The 20,564-nt window shown below is 41.5% G+C and overlaps 1 long non-coding RNA gene across 2 annotated transcripts; it reads right to left on the reverse strand.

Annotated features, from left to right (window-relative positions):
• Window positions 1-1,945: 1,945 nt before the first annotated feature.
• Window positions 1,946-19,813, reverse strand: LOC147759063 (uncharacterized). 2 transcript variants are annotated; one of them, XR_015326321.1, is made up of 3 exons: window positions 17,228-19,813; window positions 9,913-15,845; window positions 1,946-5,492 (listed from the first exon to the last, which is right to left on the reverse strand). It is a non-coding gene; the product is annotated as an uncharacterized LOC147759063 (long non-coding RNA). The 2 variants fall into 2 exon arrangements; XR_015326322.1 differs by lacking the exon at window positions 1,946-5,492 and having other exon boundaries at window positions 13,809-15,845; window positions 16,859-19,813.
• Window positions 19,814-20,564: the final 751 nt, after the last annotated feature.

The raw sequence follows: 20,564 nt of genomic DNA on the forward strand, positions 1-20,564 counted from the left end.
ATTGTCACCGAAGGTTGATTTTTTCTGTCACTGGATCCAATTAGAATGGTACTACGATCTCTTCCTAAGGCTATTTTCCTTTGCTTGAGACGACTCACTTTGCTTGAGGCACTAGAAGAGCAAGAATTCCCATTGCGATGACAATATTGAAAGCGGCATGGATAGCGAGAACGGCGGCATTTCCTTTGTCCTTTGCTATCCTTTACTTCCTTCTGTTTCGATTTTTCCTTCATTTTTAGTAGCGCATTGCTTTGCAATGGAATATATGAGGTGATCCTCAGGTTTGTTGTCATTCCACTCCTCGTAATGCCGTCGTATCAAGATCAGCTCGCTCTTCGTGTCGCTACACGATCGCTAGTTTCTTCATCAGAAGAGACCCTTGCCTCAAGACAAAATGCATGCCCTTTTCTGTGTCTGATGATGACCTCTTAGGACGATGTTGGGCTATTGACGTCGGAGAGACTTGTACGAACGAGGAATGTCAATTAATGGGGAATCGTGTCTCCCGGTACGGAACGACTAAAAACCATTTTGGCTTTCCTGTCAATAACAAATTTTTTTCCGCAGCACTTTTACATATCGGCGGACGGTATATCAGTGGGTACGAACGGGTAAACAGCTTGGCATCGTGGTGGCGAGTCGTTAGGTTGGGGCTTGTCAGAAACAGTGCTTCAGGCCTTTGGAATCATTACGTCCTTTGATATATCGCAGGGCCGATGGGTGTGGGCCGGAAGGACCTCGCGACGGAGACAGGGAACATGTATAACGGCCACGTACCTCAGCTATTAGGTACGTAACCAGACGCTACAATGGCTTGTGTCACGGCTTTCCTTTTGAGAAAAGACCAAAGCTTATGGGCCAAGAACTTCCTATGGATAGTTTGCTTTTCTTCTTGTTCTATTCGATTCTTCTCACCTGAATTTGCTAAATATGCCTGTCTATGTCTATGTGACGAAAAAAAATGGAATTCAAAACCAAATATTTTTGGCGCGATACCTTCATACAATCAGTTCCGTGTCCTGCTATGCATCGATATCTTCTAAACTCAATAGAATAAAAGTGGAAAACTTTCACGGCATAGTTACAGAATAATAGATACAGTCGGTGACTACCAGAGTACTACTGATGGTAAAATGTGGCGGTGTAGCCTTGAAGGCATTCGCGTCAATTTGATTGATTGTGAGAGGCTCGTTGTGGCTTCGGTCTTTGAGATGAGATCATGTTCTCTAAAGCAGCGCCGTAATGCCCTTGCGCACGGGTATCGAAAGGCCCTGTACTATGCCTCCAAAGGCCTTGTGCACTAGACGTGTCTGTTGTTATATGAACTAAACCTAATAAACCGTAAGATATGTAAGAATAGTTATAATGATGAGAATACTTAATGGTAGCATAGTAAGCTTAAAAACAGAAACCTATCTAGGCAGCAGCTAGTTCGGGCTTGCCAGATATATATATATATATATATATATATATATATATATATATATATATACAGGTTTTTAACGACACTATTGCTAGATATATTTTCTAATACTGACGCCTCACAATATTTGCGCTTGGTTGTATACTTCACGAAGATAGTCTATGCATAGTAACTACAGCATGTAACAATAGTCAACCAGCGTCAGAAGTCAAGTAATATGAAAAGACCCATAGAAACATTAGGCTGAAAATAATTTTTTTCAAGCGTCAATAAGTACTCATTCCGCTATCGCACCAGGCAGTTTATTGTCCTGGAAGGAACAGGTCACATCGCTTCATTAGTTTGCGTCCTGTTCACTGCGCTGCGAGAGATGAAATGATAAGCTTTATTCTATAATTTTTTGGTCATATAAATTGAATGAGACTATGAAACCGATCTTGTGCATCATGCAAGTAAAATTATAAATCGGATTCTCTGATCACTAGTTTCTAATTGTACAGAAAACGCGTTTTAATTATTAAATTATTATTAAATATAAATCGAGCTGTCATTTTTTTATTCGTTCCATTTTTGTGAAACGTAAAAAGAAATTTTAGGGATGAACTTACACTTCACGTTTCAAACCTGAAAAAGGGCAGTGAAGAGAAAATGCATTCGTTTTATCCACCGATAAATTACCTGTTAGGTCGACTAGTAAAGCATGAGTCGTCTAAACCCTAGGTTGAAAAAGCCAGAGTTTGTTGTTTTGAGTCCCACCGATGACATATTCCACAAACATGTAGTGCTTTGTGTAATATCATTTCAATATACAAACATTTTTAAGAGCGTTTCGCGTTTTTTAATCCAATAAATGATCAGCGACCACTTTGAGCTAAAACCACTTGTTTTGTTGCGCATACGTGAAGAGATACGCATCCGGGGGTACGTATCCTCACCAACGCAATCGTAGCACATTTTAAACTCGGTCTATTTAGAAGCTACTGCAAATTTTCCGAATTATACGTTACGATTAAAAATGAACGTCTAGAAGAAACAAGTAGGTTTTTTGAAGGAAAAACATTGTCTCGACCGCCTTACCCGTGCATATACGTGAGTGACCATGGCGGTCTATATGCTAGCTCTACGGGATTACCAGTTGCTCTACATATTATATATCGTCTCACTTAATAATAATCATAATACAACTTTCCTTACTTAGTCATCCTTCGGATTTTTGTTGAACACCCGTACCTTCTGCGGCTTTTCGTACAAAACAGATGTCAAACTTTCTGAATTGTGTAACACGTACTTCTCAGTCTATTAGCCTGGCAATGGCTTAGGTTTGTTTTTTCACCCGATTAAGTATAACATTAAGACATCAGAAAGTATTACTTGTACCAAAAGAAATATCGCGCCTGTATCTAAGCCCACTGTGTAGTTATAGATAGCGTAAACGAATGCATTACGTTCTCATAGAAGTAGGATACTTAAAATCATCGAAGTTGTTCACCCACCGTTGGCCTGTTAACTCCTAGAGAGACCGATTCTTGTTATGCTGCTGCTTGTTAGTAGATAGACACATGTTGCGAATGGAACTGTGCCCTATGTAGGGCAAAGTCAAAGGACAATTGAATAAACGCTTGTTTGTGTACGGGCAGAGTTTTAACCGGTAGTATCTACATGTTCGATGGACATTTTCTGTCAAGTGAATCGGACATGGATTACAACTCTCGGATACTAGTGAATATAACGATATGAACATATCTAATCAAGCGCAGATTCTGAAATGGACCATTGATCAACAGCGTCACGCTGAATCATACCCGGGTGCATACAAGCATAGAGAAGTGGGCAGCGTTGATCAGTTGAGTAGTAGCGCAATGACCCCTTGAGATCGGAATCACTAAAAAATCCTCTAACAGACAAAGAGAGGATCCGTCTGATGAGAGGAGACAAGGCGAACATAGAATGTATAGAGAAGCTGTTCAATGAAGAAAAATTCCCAAATTTGTTTTACACTTATGCCAGGGTTCGAAGCAGAGCGCGCAAAACGTGCACTCAAAGACCCAAACGCCCACAAACAAAGTAGGTGAACCCATGCAAACAATACAATTTAATTAGTATTTTTTCTTTATATTGACGTATTAACTAAAAGTGTAAAAATGTTTCACTGGTATTCTTTCGTATTCATTTGAATTTTCCCGTAATCGAGGCCAATAGCTTAAGCTGGCATCGCTAAAATTGTCTGAACTCTCGGTGTCTGTCTTTCCGTTAGCGTAGCTAAAGCGTCCGGCAATCCAGTAATCCAGCCATCAATCATTATTATATATATATATATTATACACAGTATTCTGGTAAATAGTGCACGATATAACTGGTTCCTATACGCAACCTGTTACCATCTGCCGTCAGGCGTGAACAAACTGCACAGACCTACTTGGGGGCCTGTAATAATCGTGTGATAAGCCAGCAACTTGCGTTTGATATAGCTGGCAAGCAGTGGGACATCAGTTAAGCAAGTTATCCCTCAGCGACAGATATAGTTATTTGTTAAATTGATTGTAGGTTTATTAATTAGCATCATTATTATTATTATATAGCAATTAATAAGCATTGGTTGCATGATACTGTAAACGCAATGAAGCCAACAGTTGATTTATACCATTAGTTCTAGAGCCAACTGTTTCATTTGTAAATGTCAACATTGCTGACTATTCACTACGTTTTTAAGGGCGGTCTGTTGTATTAGGCATTTCTGCCTTAAGTACGAATCTGATGGTACTATGGATATCGGAGTAGGGATACATTGATACCAAAGAGTCCACAAAAATAAAGCTATTTGGGACTCTGCAATCAGACTTTAACTGCCATAGAAACCTAAATGGTTTATTTCACATACATCAGAAAAAATTTCGTCGACAGGAAACTCATCCACTCCGTAGAAAAAAGTATGAGCTGCTTATGAGGCGAAGTGCTATGCTCTTTTGTATGATAATAGAATAAGCATTCGTGTATTAGTTATAGAGACAATCATATAAACAGCACGGTTGGCGAAGTTTATCAGACAAACAGATGCATCTGAACATTGACACCTAGTCGTCAACTACGTAAAGCAAACTTGCATGTTGCAAATTGGATCTGTGTGGGCTAATCTTCACTGCGTGAAGCTTAATTTTGCCTCTTATCGTTTTAACAGTTCCGTCTCGAAAACCTGTTTCGTATACGAGTGCGTATTCGAATCCTTTGAAACTGGCTCCCCTGATTCCATAATTTTTTTTCCAGGCCAAATCGCATACGTAACGCTTAAAAACACTTATTGAAATTGAATGACTGAACATGTTTGTCGGCTTTATGATAAGACGCACACACCTATGGCATAGTCTATTATTGTTCACTATCCGTCTCCACAATTTCCTACATATGGAGCACTACGACAAAACTTCTCATCTTTCCAGTTTTCCATTATCTCACATACACTGAGTGCTGGTTATGCTCTATTTTTGCGACGATGTCAGTGCTATCATAACCTACAACCTAGAGCTATTTTGAACCCTAAATCTATAAGGCGGGTTTTTTTTCAAATTTGTTTTTCGGCGATTTTATCTATGTTTTTAACGAAATCGTAAAATGCTCAAGTACGGATAATAAAAATTATAATCAAATTTGTTAAATAAAGAAAACATTCGCTACAAGACAGAATTTTCTCTCCGATAAAATATTATAATCGCGAGTAGGTTAACTATTAGATAAATTCACAATGTACTAATTAGCTTTTCTATTTTGCAGTTAAGTACTAATCACATATATATTAACCGCCGTACATATATTAACGAGTAAACAAGCGCCATCCATCCAGTCAGCCGGACGGACGGGCAGACGGTGGTAAGCTCTCAAACAAGGCAGGAACCGAGCGTTCGACCAAGTAACTCAAATGGCGCCGAGTTACTGTGTAGCGTGATAGTTGATTAGCCATTCTCATCAAGTCACAACAACAGCAGCCGGGTTGTAATAATCAGCATTATCGGAACACGGGGCTGTCACAGTGGTGGCATATACCACCTAGCGGACGGACCGAAGAAGCGGCGACCCTCTTAACATAAGGAATCCCACCGGGAATAAGAAGCGACAAATTAACAACAAAGACAGAATCAAACGTTATCATACTAACGGTACTGTGACCGTCGGTCTGTATTCCCACGGTGGGAAACAGAAGCTACCAGTGTTGCTTTGCGGCCACAAAGCAGTACTCGTCGTTTCATAAAAGTTAAACCAAATAAGGCATCAATCAATACTCGTTAACAGTATATTTCGAAGAACTAGGGGTCCGTTTCATACTCATGACCCCAACCCGTTTCGAGTTGCAGTCGACAAAAGGGTCATAACCGAGCTACCAAAAATAAGTGTTTATTAAAGTTATAAAGGATTGATTGTCTGGTTTAGTCGCATCCCGGAAAGTACAATATCCAGTGATATTTTCAACAATGCACGCTATCACGTTGCTGTTAAGCACATCAAATATTAAACCCTCAAATTATTACAAATATTGGGTAGGAGAGAACATGGTAAACTCGATTATATCACAATTATAAACTAGAAGATTTTTGACTGGGAGCTAATAACAGTCCCTTTTTTATTTTCGGATTACCGCTGTTCGCAGAAAACTATTTTTGGCGCTTCCGTGTTTATGTTGTACACTGACTTATTGAAAGCCTTTATTTTTAGTAGTATGTACACCATATAGGATTATCAAGGAATGACTGCTTTCCAGACACTACTTAGTACGTCTGTGAAAATGATCTCTTAATCCTGATCTCAAGCTACTGTGGCTAGATACGCCGTATTGCATTCTGCTTTACAAAATTCCAGTGTCGACAATTCCTTCGGATGACAATTCCTTCCAGACTGAGTTTGTTACGAAAAATCCAGGTGCACCCAAAGTACAGCACCCACATGTCTGAAATTGTAGCAGTTCTCACAACAATGATGATAAACAGGATAACGGGAACACTTGTTCAAAGGATTCAAAACTGAACGTTCGACTGTATAAGCGCCATACTCTGCATATAATAATATGACTAATATGGAGCGCGGGTTTAGTTAGTAGTAAAACCATGATCTTAAGAAGGCGCAAGGACGCGTTCAAAACGAAATCAACCACTGAAGTATTAGAGTGTCGTCCATTTCAATTAGAGGAGCAAACTAATGTGCAAATGGCTAGACAAACGTACTTATAACGACAGGTAGGGTTCAAATGAAGACACGGGACGATGAAAACTCTCAGGCACAATTAATGGTCGCAAGTTACGCACATATCAAAAATAATCCGTTAGGTGTTTACTGGCAGCAGCAGCAACAGTCCTCATCATTGACCTGTAACATGTCCTTCTTCACTATTTTCGTACAATAAACTGTACTGTTTTAGTACAGGTAAAGTTAGCAACAAACGCTATTGCTTACCGACATGATGCTTTATGAATAAATATACTTGGTTTTACAATAAAACAAAAGATCGGGGCATTACAATTTCCGAACGCATGTTGTCCTCGAAGAATACGAGGGACGAAGGAGGCAGAGATAGAACAGTAAATGACAAGTGCCGAACCTCCCAATGGATGTTCTTCGTAATTATGAAGCAGCGTACTAACGTCTCATTTATTACTTCCATCTATATCGTATAGAAAATATTAGTACACTCGCATCGACTTTCCTCTTTGACGAAAAACAGATCTTTCTTAGAATGATTTTGTTTAGAATATTTTCAACACAAAGGTAAAAGACCTATATAATACAACCACATGCAAAATCCTTGTGATATATATATATATATATATATATATATATATATATATCACAATTAAAAGGCAAAAATTAGACTAGTTTCATTCTAACCTTCAGCGTATAAGACATGAATGAGCTACATTCGCAATATAAACTGCATCTGTCAGTTTGAAGCCCTGCTGTAGTTTTTACTTTTCGAGCTACCGCCGAGGCACATACAATCCAGACTGCTATGGCCACGATACGATTTCCATTTGGCGAATATTTACCATAAAGATGACAATAAATTCGACATTGTTCTATTCGCATGAAATACGAGACTATTTCTAAATCGCTGGTATCAGAGCAGAATCAGATTTAATTCCGCCTATCAAGTACGGGAGCTGGGTCTGCGAGTTTCGATTCCATAAGATTATTACGCCTCCTAGCCAAAATGGCTTATGAAAGTGCCACATTGCTAAGGCTTTCCTTCTATTTAGCCTCCTGATTAAGGCCTCGACGAATCTTTCTTTTGTTGGCAAAAGGTACAAAAAAAAACTAAAGGAAGCGGAAGAAAGACACAAATTTAGCTTATTTAACAATAGTTTCAATGTAGAAACGTAAATGCAGGATGTAAAAAGATCTCGGCGATAATAGCATCAGTGGCCTAACGAATAGAAATTTGTCGTATATAGGAGTGAATAGGCAGAAATCCAGCTTTTGTGATAACACTTAAGTGTATTTTTGTGTACGGATCCAACATGCTGTTCCTCTCGATACCTGAATATAGCGTACTTTTTTAGATTAGTCACGAAGACACTGTGTTTTAGGTCTTTCCACGGCTCATCTAAAATGAAACCGAATAATTGTCACAACGGAATAAATTGAAATATTCATTTGAAGGAAAGTCTGTTGCGTTACGGAAGATCTTCCTCACTAATTTCACGTGTAAGTGCAATTCAAGGTCCAACTTAAACTCTAGAGCCCTTTTATTGGTGTTTATATTTGATATAGAAACACGAGTTCTAAACAAACTTCATTAAGGAATCTAGTATGTTTTGGATAATAACCACATGTTATTTTGTCTTCCTGAAGGCAGAAATCCTCCATATTCTGACTCGAGCAACTAGACTGATTCAAATAACTGGTTTTAACAGATATCGTTATCTAAGTAATACCAATTCACGTTCATAAGCTGAGACTCAATTTGCTGAGTGCCTATGGAAAATAAACGCGATGAACCTTACCAGCCAGAGATTTGGACCTCATTTATCGTAAATTGAAAAATAATTATCTCCCGATGAAAGCTGTGTAATGATTTTTCGCCGAACGCCATCAGACATTAGTTTAACCTACACACATTGAAGCCTGCGCTGCGTTCCCTCTCTCTGAAACATCTGTTCAGTCATAGAAGCAGCCTTCGCGAAGAGAGGTTCGTCTTCATCGCGTGTATACGACCTGTGCGAGTGCGGCCACGTGCTCCGATCACTACCTTCGAGTACTTACTGCGTGAAGTAGTATCTTTTATTTATTTGCCTAAAGAACTTTGCCAGAGATGCACTATGTAGAGAGGAAACATCCGCTGGACCAAAGGGTTGCATGCGGGTGACCCTGTGATCGCACACTGAGCTCAGTTTGCCAGTAGGCTTAAATGACAATCTCAGTGTACGTCATTAATAACGGATGCCCCTAAACGGTGGGCAGTCTTAAGGAGTTATTACTGTTATTGTGTGGTTTTTGTTGTAACTGTCGATCAGATTCTGAAAATGTTATCGGCATTCTAATTGCTGCCTGTCGCTATCGTTTAGCAACTGCTCTGGTGCTAACTTGTTCAGTATTCAGTAGAAACCGCTTATGGTATGCCCGTTCCGTTGCGTTTGTTGAAGTTCTCATGCTCTATGTAATAATAACACTGCATTCGTCACAATATCTGGAAGGCTAAACACTGGGAACACGATTGAAAAAACGGTCGAGTTTTAATAACGCATTTTCAGTTGGTAGTCTCATCGCCTCGCTAATGATCAAAAACATTAAAAAAAAATTGCCTGAAAGGAGCGCTTCATTATCGCATAGGCATTCTTGTGGAGAGTCTTGCAGGTTATAGATGCGCACTGTAATTAACCGGATAGGGTTTATCATTGCAGGTATGAATGAACTAACTAACTGCTTAAAAGACTATAGCCACGATTTGTGAGCCCAGTTTGTGCGCGCGTATCTTCGACAAAAAATCTCATCGTGTTTGCGTCACCTTACGGTGGAGTCCCAGGATGACCACGACCGCAGGCTCGCAGAAGCAACCTTTTCGGCACTTCATTTGTAAATAAATGGTCAACTAGGTACTATACACTGCTGTGTTTAGTGGCAAAAAAACAAATACCTAGCTAGATACTTCGTGAAGGTTAAGGTCGAAGAACGTGAGGTGAGAGCTCACAACCTTCGACGAAGTGTTAACTAGCATATACACATAAATGGTAGCCAACGCCAATGACACCAATCTCGCTTCGCAGCCATCTCACTACGATACTAAATAATCTCTTATAGACGGTGCATTGGTATGTACATATCCAAGATGCAAAACTTTAAAAGGTAAGTTGCTTTTACCATTAATCTAGTCAAGTTGGCCAATCAAAATAATGGTGTTGGTCGTAATTTTCGATCACAGTACGGAGGCCCAACTGGATTACAAAAAACGACAATATAATAAGGTAATTTAGATGAAAAAAAAACTGCCATTTCCGAATTTTTGACATTACCTTGTAGTTTAGCAAACTTGCAGTGTTCCAGTACAACGACAGTTCTCAAGTTATCAAACTTATTGTGCGTGCTTCTTAGAAGCCTAGTTCATTCAATCAGCTGCCACTGCGAAATAATTTCATAAAAATATACGTTTCGTATTTTCTCACAGATCCGCATGCCAGCGAGCCTGAAAATGTTCCGTATCTGAAATGTCATTTCGGGAATAACTAGAATCTTATTGCTGCTTGTCCATGTTAAGACGACGTCTGTAAATGTTATTCTTTATAAAGACAGATACACACACACGAAGTTACCTATGTATAATTTATCAGCTGCCATCGTGATTTGCTCTAAACGTGAGATGAATGACAATCCCCTTTTACCATACTCGCTAAATAGAAGAGATATAATAATATGATTGTTCGTGCATGATTCAGCTGGAAAGAGAAGATCGTAATAGCGATGGAGACGACAGATTTCGGTAGAAAACCAGCAACTGTTGCCAGTCCTTACCCTCATCGCAACGGCGGCAGTAAGACATGTCGTTGTTATGGGGCTGACGACAGACACTGCCATTGCCACTGATGTGGTCTATGCAGCAGCCAATAGGGAGTATAAGTTTGTTCTTTTGCCTGCTCCTCATATAGATTTACACGCGTTTTCATGATCTGCTGTTTCAAATCTGGTCGCAGGGGAAGCGATGAATACTGGGTGGTGATAATCTTCGCCGGTGGCGGACAGGAAACCGACGGTTGGCCGGGTCGATTGACGGCCCGCTTAGTTTTTTAGCCAACGCCGACGAATGTTGCGTAGTTTTACGTGGCCATCATCCATTCGTATTTCGTACAGAGGTATATTGGGTTCGGTCTTGCTGTGTCACCCATCCATTCAGGAGTAACCGCGTAATGATTACATAGAGGTACCTGTATATTATCCTAGCAATGCTTGCATCGTACGCGGTCATTATAACCACCTTTTGGCGAAGAAGAATGTTTTTGCTTCTATGTATCGAAGTCAACCAGCTAGAGAAATTTCTGTGTCTTTGACGCCGCTTTAGCGTTTCGTCTTTTGGTGCACACAGAGATAGATGTAGACTACGAATAGCAGCTCCGTGTCGTGTGTCTGCAGTCTTTATGACAACGACAGCTCAATCCCCCGCCCTTCTCACTGCAGCAGGTGTTTCCTTACCCACCTATGCACCTTTACTACTACTACTACTACTACTACTGCAGAGGGCCATTTCACCTTGCCGCGTGGCAGCCTTAACGTAGTACCGCGTCATATGGCGATATCACAATAAACATGTTTCCATTCAGTCAAATCGACGATCACTGAGACACTGCTGCCGGGAGCAGCACATAAAAATGACAGCGGCCTGTCTCCATGTTTCCCTGCTCTTTCCCCCTTCCTCTCCTCCCCGTTCTCCTCTTCTCTACGGTAAATGGTTATCAACGGCCGAATATGGCTAGCTGAACTGAAGGGGTCTAATGAGCAGCGAGCACCCGCCCGCCTGTACGGCCGACTGTCTCGGCCACTTAGATCGGCCTGTTCCGGCGACGCGTGCTGTGAACAACACCGTCGCCACAGTGACACAACCAGCAGCCGCCTCCCCCGCCACCGCCGGGGGCTTGACTTGATAATATCACTACTCGACGGCGGCGGCGGCGGCGGTAGTGGTAGCGTGTGTATGGCGACTACGTGTCGCCGCCCTTGTTGTCCTTTACTCGCTTCTTCATTCGTTCGTTTGCTGGTTCGTTCATTCATCAGATTTTACCGCCCTACGCGGCTCCGTTTCTACTTCTGCCTTCTCAACAGCCGTACAAACAAATCCACATACATATCCATTCACAGACACAAATGCCGTCACTCGCCACGTGGTCGTTAATAACAACAACAATGACGACGACCAGAACTGTGGCTGGCTTCAACTGTCGCCGCTCCAGCTGCTGCTTGTATTATTAGATGTAGGCAGCAGTAGCAGATTAGGACTAGAGATAATCAAAATAATAATACGTTCAGCGGTAATAATGGTCATAGTAGTAGTATTAGGGACAACGTTACTAGCTATGGTGTATTTCTGCAACATTTCTATTCGGTTTAGCCGGACAATTTAGGCAGCGCAAGCGTGCGCCGAACGCACCACACAATGCCCCCAGCAGCAGAAGCGAAAGACAGCGAGTGACACTCTGAGGCCGTCAATCAGCCAGCCACCCGACCGCCAGCTCGTTAGTCGAGCGAGCGAACGAATGAACCATCGCTCAGCCGCTTCGCGGATCGCGTAAATGAATGAACGAGCGTAATGCGACGACGATCAAAATACCGACAACAATAGCGACGTTAGCCGTAGCGCCATAAAAATCCTGGTACTAAATAGCGGCTTTAGTGATAATAACAGTAGTTGTACTGTCTTAGTGCACAGACGCAGTAGCAACGTGTCCGTCTATAAAACTTAGGGATTCATGATAAGAAGGTGCAAGTTTGAAACCGAACGTAAACGGGCTTCGTTTTGTGCTGGAATAAATCAGCCGTCTGAAACAATATCTAATTGGACTTATGTCCGATAACTTGAGGCATTTTAGTTAGAGCGATAGTTCTAATCGTAACCATACGACTTAGTGTAGTGTGTCTGCGGTGGAAAAATAGGACAAGCAGGGAGACAAGTAGGGCTGTAACAAAAAGCGATCTGACGGATCTGTTACGCTTTGATGACTTGATACCGATTCTTTGGCAGTCCATGCTGGTTGTCACTTGTTAAATTAAGTACTCGTAGCGACCGTCTGATCGCAGACTCGTTTTATTGGATATAGTTGCAGACCAACTTCATTCCGGTCGAGGTGGTACCATTACCACAACGAAATAAAATCGAGTGCCGTTGTCTGTCGTTTTTAAATAGTAGTAACAATATACCGATTGTTGTTTACGATGATAATGGTGGTGGTGGCGATAATGCCATTGACCATATTGAAAAGAAGTACATATTTGTCCTGTAGTAGTACCACGTCGGAGTTTTACATTTGGTTTTACCGACACTGCTTTTGCTGACGGCGCTGATATTGCTGCCATTGCTGCATATGTACATTGACTTGGGAACCCTCTGTATTCCTTATGATTATCATTACTATTTCATTGTTATCAGTAAGCTCATATCAATAGAAACCCAACGACCATCTATCAAACACCAAAAATGCCTATCGTCTATAGAAAACGACCCAAAAATAGCCAACGAGTATATAATGCTCACTATAGCAACGCCCTCATAGCATATCGCGTGCTGGCTGCTGTGAAGATGCGATATAACGAGCTTGTGACGCAAAAGGGTTTATTTATAATGTTTTGTTTGAAGAACCGACATCTCAACACATAACAACCACATGAAAATTAAAGAGCATCGTTGCTAGCCTTTTCTTGTATTACCCAAGTATATTTTCATACAAAATAATAACAGAAAGAGAAATATAGAATATCTCCTAAATATATTTGAGTGTCCCGTTAATTTAACAAATTTAATGGAAGGCAGCGTGGATCGTAAATCAGCATAAAAGCTTTCATTCAATTCTGGAGCGGTTTGACCCATCAACTTCATAAATAAAAGAAACATTTTAGGTTTTGCAAACTTAAACCCGAGGATTCACTCCCCGAAGTCCCTGACGTCCTTATTGATCGTAGCCTACATTACATAAACGCAAAGAGAGAAAGAAGTTTTATTATAATGTGTGATAGAACCGACGTGTCGCGTTCATAATTCCATCCCATCATTCCTTTTTTTAAGCAGTCAACTTGTCAATGCCTAGCATTTGGTTAACAGATTCTCAGTTCGGTGAGATTGTTATGACGCACACGTCGTTTGCCGAGCTCATGATCGAGCTGATGAATTAGGTCAAATCGTCATTCAAAAAGAGATAACCAGCCGAAATCTTCCTCGCCAGCCGAAAATTTTATTCGAAAGTTGATCAATCATTATCAGCTTATCTTCCTTTGCTGCCTTCCGAACTGAAGATAGCATTTCATCGAATAATATTCATACAATAGCAGAACGTCTGCCAGAAGACCTTAGTATGCTAAATGTCCGAAAATGGTCCTTTGCTAGATCATAGTACATACATATATAATCATATTCACGCACATACTTAGGACGGTACCGGACTGTATGGACCTCGCAATATTTCACAAACGATCTCACGATATTACAATATAGCATCGTCATTGTGTAAAGTTTTCCAGGGAAAATGTAGAGGTATGTGGCGCATGACACTTATCGCAGGTTTTATCCATATTTTGAACATAGGCGGTTCTAAACAGACTGTGAAAGCTCGATGGGGTATACAACACGTAATAGAAGCCATGGACCGGAAATCGTGTGGCAACATGACGATCCGAACAGGTACTCCTTCCACGTGTCATTCCTTATTGCTCCTGCGCTAAGAGAACTGACGTCAGTTTCTATGAAATTCCATTTGCAGTTTTTGAGGTTTTTCGTGAACAGGGAAATGAACGAAAGGTGTACGAAAAGAACATTCTGACGAAAAAGCCAAGGAGTCTACTTCATGCTGAATAGTGCAGCTCGAACGCATGTTTCAACAACGACTTCTCTAGCCGATTCAGCCGTTCGGTGTTGTCGACAATCAAAGACTGCCTTATTACGTCGATGCTATGCCCTCAGATTATATATGGTGGCTGCCGCCGCGTGCGACATGAATCGCCGGCCGTCGTACTGTAGCTTTAGGTATCGGAACTTGTTAATATATTTTGGGAGCATGCCCAATCGAATAGAGCATCTTGAGCTAGCGTTCGCCCTTTCCCGTCTTAAACTTCATCGTTTCCGTCATTGTGAAGCTCACCATTGAACCGAGCTCCGTAACAGCTGTCTGTAGCCTAGCAAGGGCTCGATGTGTCTGGAACATGCTATTTTCGTAAACATCTACGTCGGCTGCATATAGGAGCATTTCTATAAGATTCGTGGGCCCACCAATCATTTCGGGCCGGTCCCTTATCAGCAAAGACAAAAAGAAGAGGGCTTTGCATTGTTTCTTTTTGCTAGTCCAGTGGTTTAAGAGAAATGGTAGAATCTAGAAAGCCCGTTGTCGATTATAAACTTGCTTTCTTAAAACATCGCCGCCATCAAACCAAGCCTATTTACAGTACCTTTTACCGTATCAAGAATTCTTAGTACCGCGTCTTTAGGCACATAATGAAATGATTTGAAAATTGCAATGACGGCATATGTGAACTTTTGAGGGACCCTAGTTGGTTGCTTAACATCCGCCAGGAGAGTTGTGAATCCTGCAGCCGTTGAGCACTCCTTCCTAAATCCATATTGCTCTCCGTGAATCAAGTGCTTATCCGTTTTAGGAATTTGCTTAGCTCCTTTGGCAGAGGGTAAGAGAGAAACTTGGAGCACGCACTCTTTTTCCATAAGTCCAAAAAAGATTTTACGCCAGGTAGCATTAAACCACGACCTAGGTCTGCTCAGCTGAGCCGGGCGTACTGTACACTTAATACTCATTGACTGAGTGATACGTCATACCTGGTGCCGAAATTATTTTGTCGGCACGTTCCAACGGCTTTTCGGTGTCCAGTCGTTGAGCCAGAGGTTTGTATCAGGATTCAAATGCAGGTCTACCGGCACCTTGCAGGTCGACCCTGATTGGCACGTGTTGGTGCAGATGTTTACTCCCTCATGGATAGTATTTCTACACAAAAAAAGAAAAAAGAAACAAAGTGACGCTTTCTCTGCGAAGATTGTAATAAAAACATCTATGGCAGAATTACCTGTACGCCCGACGGACCTCGGAAGCGACTTTGGAGTGACTATTTAGTATCTTTGTTCAACCAGCTGCCTCGAGATGCGGTCGTACGATTTGAGATGGGACGTTCTAAGTCAGTGCTGAAATCCGCGGCTATCACGATCACAAGAAGACAAGACTTAAGCTGTACCGACGAGCCTTTTTACCTGTGACCAAACGGGAAGACCTTGTAACCAACATCCTAGAGCATACTGGTTGCACAGGACTACAATTGACAGGCCCGTATTTTTAATACCAAGGAACGTAATATATATGTAGTTGTTGTGCATCATATCTGCTTGAATTCATACTAGAAGCTTAGGTGCTTAAGTAGATAACCGAAAACGATGCCAGTAGAATCGTTGCTATGACTAGACAGTATGGCGTGCAAACCGTCAAACCCGACAGAAGAATCATCTAAATCATGTATGTTGAATTCTGTTTCCAGCGTCAGTGTTAGACATTACAAATGGCAGGTTCATATTCAGGTCTGCGACTGCGACGACCTGGGTAATTGAGCCAGACTCAAAGAGGTCCTGCTATAGGAAGTGTAGTACATGTGTCAGCTTTGTTTCGAACCCCCTACTACTTTAAGTGGTCGTACTCGTTCTGATCGTTGCAGTAAGACGTTGAATGAACAAATCTCAAGTATGACGGCTGTGATCCAGCGTGTCAACTATTACATACAAATAGAATTTTACATGGCTGAATGAATAAAACGCTAGTGACACGCTAATCACTGACTGAAAATTGCTCATTATATTGTGTGAGTATAGAAAAACGACTTTTCGTTGGAGCCACAGTTGTCGTTACGACGAGTTAGCTTGAGCAATACGAGCGCGGTAGAGCAGGCAAGGTTTTGTCGTTGTTATTACTTTCGACTTGAACTTTGTTGGCTAAACGCTCAGTACGATAGTAAATGATAGCCATTTATTTCTAACAGTTGCGTTAGAAAAAATATTTCGTTATGGTAAGAATATATTTTAACTATACTCGCCAACGTCTTGCACCGTTTGCGCAATAGCTAAGCGTGGAACTTTACGCTCAATGATCGAATGTCGAAAAAACCACAATTAACACACAGTTAGGTTACATAGCCTACTATGTTTTTGTATTTGTAAGAAAGCAATAAAAAAACTATCCAGCTGTCCCTTCCTGATGTTTGTAGCAATTGGCTTACCTTGTAATGTCTAAAATCGTAATTCCAATAAGTGTTATTACTCATATATATATATATATATATATATATATATATATGTAGACAAATTTCGAAATTATTCGTCTGCGTTGTAGCAGACATCTTTATAGCATCGTATAGCCATCCGTTGTCAACACTCAGGCGAGTAGTTGTCATGTATCACGGATCTGCTGTAATGAATGTTCTAGCATATATATATATATATATATATAAATCCTGAATATCTCTGTTGAGTATTCCAAGACTGCATGTAAACAAAAATAGACATTGTTACGAAATGTATTTGCGCGTATCGTTTCCCATAGTCATGTTTGTTGGTCACAGATCTAATTCGAGACCTAAACCACTCACTAGTAATATTCCTTCCGAGGTTCACAAATGGACTTTTCAATAAAGACCATCGGTACATATACTGGTAGATGTACACTGATTCAGACATCACTCGAATACACTACACATTTGAGCGGAATGAAATTTTAGGCTCGTTTTGAGAAACTTTGCTAGAAGCTAGAGAAATGGTCGGAAAGTGTGGAGCAGACTATCTAAACGGCTCAAGTGGCAATTTATATTGTCCTCTTCGAAACGACCGTTCATTACTGCATGCACAGATCAACTGCATCGATACTATTCGTATAAATCTAAATCCAGAGTTAGGGATCTTTCAATAGAAAAATAATACATTTTTACGGCTATGGTTGTGCTTGTATGCGAGAATGACGTGCCACATTATTGCACAGGGGGCATAAAATGACACACGTTGCCGGTCGATCATTCGATCGAGTGTCACTTTTACTGTGAGTTGGTTAGCGACGGCGTCGCTGACGACGAAACCAATTTAGCCTGGTTCAGCTTTGAGTAAGAGTTACAAGCAACCATCGCCAAACGGTGACTAAAATACAGTTCGATTATGCCGTGTAGTGTTCATTAATGTCCAGTAGACATTCAATGCCAGCCCTTTACAGGTTTCTTCTTTCGTAGGGCAAATCACGTACGTGACGATGTTGCTGATGGTGACCGCGGCAACAGCAGCGGCGTGATGTCGGTCATAGTGTTGTATCGCTATCTGAATCAAACGGCAGGGGCAAACTGGTGCCAAAATTTCTGCGAGTTTTTTTCGCTCCGCGCAAACACAGATTATACAGCCCGACAAAAAAAAAGATTTTGTATAGTGTCAAAATAGTATAAAAATCAAGAGATTTATCGTTTACGCGACGGCTCAAACGTTTGTAAAGGTCGCTGTCTCAAATCACATTGACGATAGATAAAAACTAGAAAATTTGCGCAAATGAGGAAAGTTATGTTCTTTCATTTAGTCGAGTATAAAGTGAGACGCTAAAATATAAATCCCTTGCTACAATAAGTAAATAGAGTTTTTTTGTATTTTCAAAATAAACAAAAACATTTGTAGAGTTTACGCGTTTTACGGGTACTCTCAATAAAAATTACATTCTCCTAGAATTACTTAGTATCCGTAAATGGTTATAAGAAGCCAAACTTTCCCTCATATCTGAATGAGACCTCGATTGGAGACGTATCCTACTACCCAGAAAGCATGTCACGTGTATTCAAAATGCAAAGGCTAATTGTAAGAACTATAAGCATGAAACTATATCATCAGCCGTACTCGTTCGATCAAATCTTACGTCAAACTAGCACTACACGTTCTTCTATTCGTTTAGTTACGACATCATCTTCTTCAATATGCATAAGTGAAACGTGGTTACGAAGGCCCGCCGTAGTCGCATTAGGATGTTATCGCGGCCAACGGGTCTTCTTTTAACTTTGTGCTTAACTTGGACTTAAACAACGTGAAAGATATGCGGCAAGTGATTCAGGCGGGCACGCGTTCTTTCCTTTACTATCCGATTACACGTTCATCATCAATCGATCGATTCGTTGGTTTATCGCTGCCCACCGTGCAGCCAGCGCCCCATCCCTTTTCCTCAACGTTTCCGCTTATCGAAAACCAGCCAGCCAATTTTATTTTATCAGAGTCTCTGGCGCTGTGTTTTAAAACGATGCAGCTATTCTCTTCTTTCTTCCTTTCGATGGTCACCCCCAGTCGAGGCCGCCGCCGCCGCCGCCGTCGTCGTATTCGAGCTGATGTTTGTTTACCACCGTCTCGACTTCACATATCAGCACGGCCCGCATTGGTCGGTGGTGCGTATCCGATTCATTCACCCACTGAAGTACGCTCGTGAATATGGAGCCTATGTTGTCTTCTTTGTAGTCGGCTGTTCTGTTCGTCATTCTATGCCGCATGTGTAGCTTTTCGCTGCTTCGCCACAATTGTGAACATCTGAAGCAATCCCTCGTTTCCTGTTGTCTCAGGGTAAAAGAAAAATGGGTTGGTGTTGTTCCTTTATACAGTCAACGTCTAGTGCACAAGCAGGCATCGAGTGCGCTGTAGTCACTGACGGCAGAACGGCTTGTGCCAAATGCTGGCCGCGGGCGGGCCGACCGGCCGGCTAGCTACAGTAAACACAAGCCGGAAAAGGAACGATGTCGAGTAGTTCCCTCATAGAGTGGACGAAGATGCCACAGCAACAGCTGATGCTGCCGCTGTGTTATTGTTTCTCATACGGTGGAAATGATCCGATACATACGAACGCCTATTTAATCGTCGTCTCCTATGGAACCAGAGAGTAATTGAAGAAGCACGAAGTAGCTAACGCGGAGACCGTAATGATCCAGATAATCGTAAGCGTAATGGTTGCCAACGTTGTCGTACACAGCGACGGGATCATTGTCGGTCAACTTTGTTAATAACTATGGCAGCGCTTGCTTCGCTGGATCTCGAAATGATCGTACATGAATGGGTAGACGTTAAGGAGTAAAAAGGAGGAAGCCCGGGAGAAAGGACAGATAGCCTGGGCGGGCGTGCGTGCGTGCGTGCGTGCGTGCGTGCGTGTGTGTGTGTGTGTGTGTGTGTGTGTGTGTATTGTGTGTGTGTGTGTTGTGTGTGTGTGTGTGTGTGTGTGTGTGCGTGTGTGTGTGTGTGTGTGTGTGTGTGTGTGTGTGTGTGTGTGTGTGTATGCGTGTGTGTGTGTGCGTATCTGATAGACAGATACGTTGATTATTGTCGATGATCGACTCTCGGCATCTAGTAGCAACGTGATCCTATCCGCGATTAGATTGCTACCTAACCCCCCAGTCTCATCCTGGTGATCGTTGCAGGCTCGAATGTTTCGTGACGGAATGTTTGAGTATTACAACTGCTATTACGAGTCGAGAATAGGAACTAACGGACCACAACAACGGCCGCTAAGAGCATGGCCTTCGAATAATGCGCGCAGCCTACTTCCTCGAAGGATGGCGAGAAATAAACAACGGCATAAAGGGGTAATGCAGGAAGCTTATTAATTAAGATAAAACGTCATGTAAGACGATGCAAGAGGATGAACATTTCAGACTCTTCCCGCACCTTCTCGTAACGGCACATGTTACGGTTCAGGTCCGTAAATTGAACTTACGCGCAGATATCGCAGACGTACGCACAGGATCGAAGTATACAGTTTTATCAATATTCGATGACGTTTAAAAAACCATTTTATCATGTTAGAAGGAAGCGCCGATAAAAATATGAGTGATTAAAATTTTCAGCGGTTACACAACGTCACATTATAGTAACGCAAGGTGCATTTCCAATCGGGTTGCTGTAAACGAATTTTTGCAACTTTTCGACCGG

This window comes from Varroa destructor, unplaced genomic scaffold, assembly GCF_002443255.2.
Source record: "Varroa destructor unplaced genomic scaffold, Vdes_3.0 BEIS01000001.1, whole genome shotgun sequence".
Classification (NCBI taxonomy): Eukaryota; Metazoa; Arthropoda; class Arachnida; order Mesostigmata; family Varroidae; genus Varroa; species Varroa destructor.